The following is an 8,599-nucleotide window of genomic DNA, read 5'->3' as shown; positions in this document are numbered from 1 at the left end:
TATTATCTATTTGTTATACTCTGATAATATGCATGGGATAATTTAGGTTCTTTTCCATTTACTTAAGCATCTTTATTGGCTAGTATGTGATCCATTTTGGAGGAAGTTCCATATGCTGCTGAGAATAGTGTGTATTCTGTTGTTGGGCAGAATGCTCTGTAGATATCTACTAAGTCCATCTTTTTTGAAAGTTTTGTTCAAATTATATATTTCTCTGTTAATTTTTTGTCTAGTTGATTTGTCTATTTGTGACGTGGGGTGTTGAGGTCCCCTACTATAATTGTGTTGATGTTTATTTAATCTTTTATGTCCATTAGTGTTTATTTTATGAAGTATTATGAAGCTATTGTTTGGTATATATATCTTCATAGTTGTTATCTCTTCCTGTTCAATTGTTCTCTTAACCAATATGTAGTGACATTCTTTCCATTTTCTGATGAGTTTTGGCTTAAAGTCCACTTTGTCTGAATATAGGATGGCTACTCCTGGTTGTTTATGGGGTTCTATTTTATGCAATATTACTTTCCAATCTTTGAGTTTTAGTCTATGAATTTCTTTTTGGGTTAAATGTGTTTCTTATATACAGCATATTATTGCATTTTGTTTCTTGATCATTCTGCCCAATCTGTGTCCTTTGGTTGGGGAATTGAGGCCATTTACCTTGAGAGTTATTACTGAATGATCGTGACTTATTCCTGTCATTGCATTATTTTCCTGTAGCTGACTTCTTTTCTTCTCGCTGCTTCTTAACTGCTCACCCTGCCTGTTGTATTTGTTCTATCAGACCTGTGGCTTTATTAGCTCCATTGCCTCTTTCTAGGATATACTTGAGTATTTTTTTTTGAGCGCTGGTTTGGTGGTCATGAATCTTAAGGTGCTCTTTGTCATGGAAATACCTTATTTTGCCATTAGTTTTGAAAGATAGTTTTGCAGAATATATCAGTCTGGGTTCGAAGTTATTTCTTTTAGGCCTTGAAACACTTCATTTCAAGCCCTCCTGACCTTTAAAGCTTGGGTTGAGAAGTCTCCTGTAATTCTAATAGGCTTATAAGGGATTTGTTGCTTTTCTCTAACAGGTTTTAAAATTCAGTCCTCATGTTGGACTTCTGGAATTTTGGGTATGATATGTCATGTAGAGGTGCTTTTCTGATTGTGGGTACTTGGGGTTCTATATTCCTCACTTATTTGTACATTAAATTCTTTCCTCATATTAAGAAATTTTTCCTCTACTATATCTACAAATATTTTTATACCATTTGTGCTCACTTCTGATTTTTCACTAATTCAGATTAATCTTAGCGGGGCTGGGGATTTAGCTCAGTGGCAAAAGCGCCTGCCTGGCAAGCGCAAGGTCATGAGTTCGGTTCCCGGTACCGGAGAAAAACCAAAAAAAAAAAAAAAAAAAAAAAACCAACAGATTAATCTTAGCTAAACTTTCTTTGTGTCATCTAATAGCTGTTGGGTCCAGTTTTCATGCTCTCTTGTTGTTTTTAGGTATCTCTAAATAACTGGTCTCCAACAGCAGCCCTGTCTTTTACTTCTGATATTCTGTTCTCACATTGTTGTGAGTTGTTCTCACACTGTTCTCATTTCTGTTGCCCATATTTTCAATAGAATTCTTTATCTCTTGAATGTCTGTTTGATGCCTTTTTATACACTCTAATTCTTGGCTAATGAGGTCACTCATGTTGTGCATCATTGTGTTTAGCTCTGCTAGCTTTTTATTAGAGTTTTTTGTAAACTGTGTGATTATTTTATTTATTATGTCCATTATAGGTTTATATCTTCTTTGAGTTTGCCAAGCACCTTATTAATTTCTTTTTAATCTCCTCCGTTATCCTTTCAAATAATTCTGTTGTGTGGCTTTTGGTTTCTTCCCTCTGAGACACCCCATGGATCAGCTTTGGAGGAGTCAAGAGTTTTTGGAGGCATTCTATTGCCTTGTCTTCTCATGTTTCTGGTGGTTTTATTTGTTTGTTTTGTGCTGAGGTTCATGGGTTGATTATAGTGGAAAACTTTGTTGCTTGTATGAAGACCTCTTTAGTTAGTGTCTGTTTTTCAGTGATGTACTTTGAGCATGGCTAACTGTCTTTGCCTCTGTCCCAAGATCCAACTACCTCCATTTATCTGAGAGGGAAAGCTGCCGTGTATTTTCTGCAGCACTCAATTCTCTGTGAATTGGATGTAGTGTTGCTAATGACATAATGACAATCCAGATATTGGTGTACAGAAGAAAGCAGTTAAATAGTAATAACTATGCCACCTTGCCAATAACAATATAATCAGCTACAACTACAGCAGCAAAGACAAAGAACATATTGATATACCCTTAGGATGAGCATTGCATCACCCTTAGCTATAGAAAAGAGACAAAAAATTACAGTATAAATACTAAGACAAACCAAATATTGACATACAGTAAATATCTACTAGATGCAACAACTATGCATCCTCTAATAATAGAATAGTATTCAGCAGCAGTAGCATAGAGTTAACTATGTAAATATTCATAAAATTTAATGGTTATAGTAGTGTATATACTAGGAAGTAAGGACCTGGTAAATGAAAAAAGTAGAATTTGAAAAATTAATCAATGGGAGATGAGAAGGGAGAAAATTGAGATTAAAAGATCCTATTGGGGAGTAAAAGGAAATTAATAATATTAGATAAAAATAACAGAAAAGAGAAAACAAGAAAAGAAAACAGCAAAATAAAAGTAAAAAAAAATAAGAAAAAAGAACTAAAAGAAGAGAAAAGAAAGAAAAAAGAAAAAGAAAAAGAAAAATGGAAAAAAAACCAATGATTGAAAAATGAAGAAAAAATTACATAAAAATTCTTCTGTCTTTTTGAATGAGTAGTTTCATTCCAGTGTCTGGAGTCTTGGTATCCAGCAAGTCATGATTTTCTTCACTTAGCTTTATATTCCAGTTCATGGCAACCATCCAAGACAATGCATGTCACTGCTTACAATGACACAGGGGGAAAATATTCAGACCATTAGTCTTTGCTGGATGCAGGTAAAGTAGATCTACATCCAGCAATTTCTGAAAGTCACACTTGCTGGGCCTGGTTTCTCACCACAAAGGCTAGGGCCCATTTCCTTCCCAACCTGAGGTTAAAGTTCTCAGGGGGTCTGTGTCTAGCCTGCACCCTCTCTGCAGCTGTCTCCTATGGCTGTCTTTCACACAGTCATTGTGGGAGGGTAACACTGGAAACCCTAAAGTTGAATTGTTCTGTGGTTCAGTCTTACACAATCCCTCCCCAAAATAGAGCCTGATTAAATACTCTCCTTCAATATGGCAACTGCACTCAATTTCTTTTCCAGTTCTAGCCTGCCATGAAGGAGTTACTTTTGGAATAAAACTGTATGTTGATTATGTGATTTACAATAGCTATAAGCTTTTCTTGGGACTAGAGCTGCTGGCCATGTCCATCACTTCTCCTGCCAACTCTACAGGCTTACCCTCTCTCTTGGGATGGTCAGCTTTTTTGGTTGGTCAGTGCCTTTGCTGCTTGTTCTCCGGGGAAAAAAAACACAGAGTGGGCTTGGAGATGGTGAGTGATTTCAGCCAAGGTGTGCAATCCATGAGTGTGGATTGGCTGGGGGCAAACGCCACTTGCAGGTAAGTTCCTCCACCTGCAGAGGGTGTGAGGTTCTGCTGAGGTTTTAAGTGGAAGGTCTCAAGATGCCCAGGAGGTTGTTCCTAAATGTTAGGTCACAAAATAGAGAGCTCCACACAGAATTAGGCCAGAAGAGGCAATGAGGATTCTGAAGCTCTGTTTTCCTCGGAGGTGGACTAGAATGTAGACACTAAAGACATGGGTAACAACTAGGCAGTGCTAAGTCAAGTGTCACAGCATCAGAAGCCAAAGTTCAGGGTCCAATGTTTGTGCACTTATTGTATTCTCTGAATTAATTTTCATTTTGTTTTCTGTAAACATTAATTAAGTCTTTTTTTAGTACTCTGGAGGGCCCTGAGTCAGCAGGCCCCGTTTGGGGCCACTGTCCTTACCGACTAATAAAATCTTAACTCTGGTCTCACTAATTTTTGTTTCAATTTTAAAAACTGCAGAAAAAAAAAAAATTGAAGAAGTGGGGTTAGCCTGATCTTTTGCCTTTTTCTACTCTGAAGCACTGTCATAAAAATTCCCTGATCTACCTTACCTGAAAGTAAGTCATGAGACCCTTCGTATAGAGGGGTAGTACCTCTCATGGAAGACAAACAGAATCTGATGAAACAGGCCTGGCTAGGGTTCCCCCCAGTTTCTTGTTATTAGCTCACACTCACTTTGTCCAGTCCTACTTCTCCACAATGGTTCATTCTTCATCAAAGCTAGGCCTGGATAGACAGACTTCCCCTAGGTCTTTAGGTCTTTATTTCTGAGGGCTTCCATGTCACATGAAACTCTGGTTAAATGAATATTTCATGCTCTTCTCTTATAAACCTGTCCTTTGTTATAAGGGTCTTAGCAATGAACTTTGAGATAGGTGAGGAAACTATAGTACATTTTCTCCCCTATAACATTCACTGGTCAGCCAGCCTGGTTCTGTGTGTGTGTGTGTGGGTGTGTGTGTGTGTGTGAGAGAGAGAGAGAGAGAAAGAGATGTGTGTGTGTGTGTGTGTGTGTGTGTGTGTGTATGTGTGGGAGAAAGGGAGGGAGAGTGAGAATAGTGCCTTTTCCAATTAAATCTTCTGGGAATGAAAATCCATTGAGTCTTTCTGTGATTATCGCATCATTAAGAACTGCCTTCTCAGATATTTCCTCTGCATCAGAATAAAGCAGCCACTACTTATTGATTGATGACCACAGGCAGGCACTTTGCCAAGTACTCTGCATTCATTTCTCTACTTACCCCTCCCTTAAAACTCTGGAAAGAGTATTACCCCTGCCTTTTATGAATGGGAACACTGAAGCTCAGAGAAGCTAAATAATCTACTGAGATCGCCCCGTGGTAAATTTAAGAGACCGGGTGAGCCAACAGAGGCTCTCGAAGGACAAAATTTAGGAAGGCGACTCTGGTTTGTGCAAGTGCAGGCACATGTGTGCATGAATCTGAAATGGGCGTCTCGAGGTTGGCACACTCAGTGCCTTGCTTGCCTGATGTTCAGCCTAGGAGCTATACTTAGGGCCTCCTGACCCCAGTGCCTCAACTCCTGGCCAGGACACCAGAACTGAACGTCCTGGGTAGCGGTGCTGGGGAGGAGAGGGGCTGGATTGGAATGAGGCAGAGCAGTGGTGGTCTTAGTTACTGTGCATGGGTGGGTACCAGAGAGGAGTTTTAAAAAGCTGCGTGTTTCTGGCACATTTAAAAGTTAAGAGTTAAGTGTTAAGAGCTTTCAATTTAAGCATACACAGTTGCGAAGGGTACAATGTCTACTTCTGCTCTACTTGAAATAAATTGATACATTCATTTTAATGTATTCAATGAAGCCTAAATAGCAGTGATAAGAAACACATGGGTGTATATGAGAAGGGCATTTTATATTAGCCTCTCTTTGAAATCATATTGCTATTTCACTCTCTAGTGGAATTTTATGCTGTACTTTCCTTCCTTTCTCTTCTCTCCTTTTCTTCCTCCCTCCTTCTCCACCAGCCATGCTGTCACATAAGACAGACCACATGCATGGTGCTGGTCCAGTAAGATGTCATACCTCCTAGAGACAGAGTTGCTGTCCCACTTTGTGTAAGTACAGTTTATGGTGTTCATGTCTACCTCCCTCCCTCCTATTTCCCTCCCTCCATTTTTCCTTTCCTGCCCTCCCTCCCTCCTTCCCTCCTTTCCTTCCTTCCTCCCTTCTTCCCTTCTTTCCTGTCTTCCTTCTTCTTTGCATACTAGGGACTTCAAACCAGGGCTCACACAAACTAAGTAATTGCTCCACTACTCAGCTACTGCCCCGGCTCTCATACTGTGTTTTCTATGCTTGAAATTCTTAAATGTATTTTAGGAACAAAAGTATGTAAAAATACATTGAAATGGATTTATTTGACTATAGAACTTCAAGTGTTGCAAAGATTTTCTTCTGAATTGAGTTATCATCACAATTATCAGTAGTACTCAGCTGGGGCTCAACACCATTGTATTTCAAGTATTAATGGCTACTAAATAAAAAATACAACTTCCTTAGAAATATATCTTTTACTGAGATAGATTAGATTTTAAAACTTCTTTCATGCATTCATGAGGTATGAGAAAGGTATGGAGTCCAACTTCAGTCCTTACTGTATCTGTTATTTTTATAGATATGTTAAGAGAATTTGGGATAAGAAATTTACTAAAATAAGTAGGTGGGAATGAAGAGGTTGTTTTTTTTATAGAAAAGCCATTCACTTGTCTAAGACACTGTTATGCTGTCACATAAGGACACACTACATGTATGATGCTGGTCTCATAGATGATGTCATATCACCTAAAGACAGCGTAACTGTCCCAGTTTGTGTAAGTACACTCTGTGGTGTTCATATAAGGATAAAATCACCTCCTGCCATATTTCTCAGAATGTATTCTTGCCATTAAGTGATTGTGACTATATAGCTTCACAAAGCCACAGTGATCTATCGTGAATTTTAAATGATTTACCAGTTCTTCTTTTACTTCACTGGGAGCTACCTCATCTGCAAAAGTATCTGTCACCCAGCCACGAGACACATTCATAGTCTCAACACCAACCCTGAAATCAGCTAAAGTTTGGATCTACAAGACATAAATTCCTTAAAATACAAATTTTCTGTGTTATTTTTCAGGAAAGCCTCCAGAATACAATTAAGGATGCTGTGGAACCAGGTTTCCAGCAATTGTCATGCTCAAAAGAAGCCAACTTAACTGGTTAAGGACCTTTTGACGTCCCCAAAACCAAAACCATAGTAATGCCCTAATAAGAAACATTTGGATCACTTGCACAAAAGAACCCTTAAAACCCTTACTCGCTATCCCATTAATAAATTCTCCCCTTTCTCTTCCTGAAATTTCCTCATTACCAACTGATGGAAGAAGAAGCAGGTCTGATTCCCCCCCCCCCCCAGCTCCTGGTCTCCTTGTTGGTTGATGTGAAAAAGTTTTTTTTTTTTTTTCCCAACAGCCCAGTTCCATAATATTAGTGTCTACGTACTTGGAGCAGCGAACCAGTGGTGATTTCATCTTGGTAGCTCTGAGAATTTTAAGGCTTGAGTGGCTCATCATGGAAAGTCCCAACAGTAGGATGAGTGTTTTGCTTTTTCCCATGGGGGAAGGGTTGCTGTGAAAGGGGACATGAGAACAGAGAGCCTGCAGGACACCTGGACCACAGACTCTTCCTCAGAACACTTTTAGAAAAAAAATATCCCGTAAGAATGCTGAGCATCTGGGAATTGATTTCTGTAATATTACCTGTATCCATTTTGAGAACAACTGGGGCAGGGCATGATGGATATCAATGAAAGAAGGGATAAGAACTCTTATTTATCTTGTTATTTAAAAATTTTTATTAGTACATATTTACAGTACATAATGTTTACATTCTTTGTGGGGAGTTTGTACCTGTACATAACACATCTCAGTTCTTTCTTCATTTCCTTCCCTCCCTCCATCTCTTGATCCCCTTCTCATCTGAGAAAGATCTATCTTCCTACATCCTATTACCTATCTTTTATTTTGCTCTTTATTTATAATTTAGGTTTCTCATATAAGAGAAACCATGTGCTATTTAAGATTGTGTATCTAATTTATTTCACTTAATATTATGATATCAAAAAGCATCTATTTTCTTACAAATGACTCAAGCTAATCTTTATGGTAGAGTAGTACTAGATTGTGTATAAATACATTTTCTTTATCCATTCATCTGTTGATGAATATGTAAGCCACTTCTAAGATTTAGCTATAATGAATTGTGCTGCTATGGATATGCATATATCACTGTAATATTGTGTCTTTAACTCTTTTGGGAAGATACCTAGAAAAGGAATAGCTAGGTCAGATGACACTTCTAGTTTTAGTTTTTTGAGGAATCTCTATACTGAGTTCCATGATGCTTGTACTAGTTTATAGTCTGGCCAAAAATGTAGATGGGCTCCTTCTTTCCATAGCCTCAACATTTGTTATTGTTTGATTTCTTGATAATAGATAGGCAGAGCCTATATAGTCAAAGGGGGCTTACTTCCAAAATTGATACAGATGTAATGCACTCAATCAAAATATTAACAGTATTCTTCACAGAACTGGAAAAAATAATCCTAAAATTCATGTGGAACCAGAGACCTAGAATAGCAAAAGCAATGCTGCATAACAAGAGTAAAGCAGGAGGCATCACAATCCTGGGCTTGAAGTTATAGAGTATCACAAAGCTACAGTGATGAAAACGGCATGGTACCAGCACAAAAGCAAATATGAGGATCAGTGGAACAGAACGGAGGATGCAGAAGCAACCACAAGCACATTCAACTATTTGATCTTTGACAAAGGGACCAGAAAAATACACTGAAGGGAAGATAGCCTCTTTAATAAATAATGTGGGGGAAACTGGCTGTCCATATGCAGAAGATTTCATCTAGACGCATATCTCTCACCAATTACTAAACTAAAATCAAAACAGACAAAAGAACTAAATGTTAAAACAGAAGC

The sequence above is a fragment of the Chinchilla lanigera genome, unplaced genomic scaffold (genome assembly GCF_000276665.1).
Source record: "Chinchilla lanigera isolate Chin_1 unplaced genomic scaffold, ChiLan1.0 scaffold00035, whole genome shotgun sequence".
Lineage (NCBI taxonomy): Eukaryota > Metazoa > Chordata > Mammalia > Rodentia > Chinchillidae > Chinchilla > Chinchilla lanigera.
Note: the sequence above shows the minus strand (reverse complement) of the source record.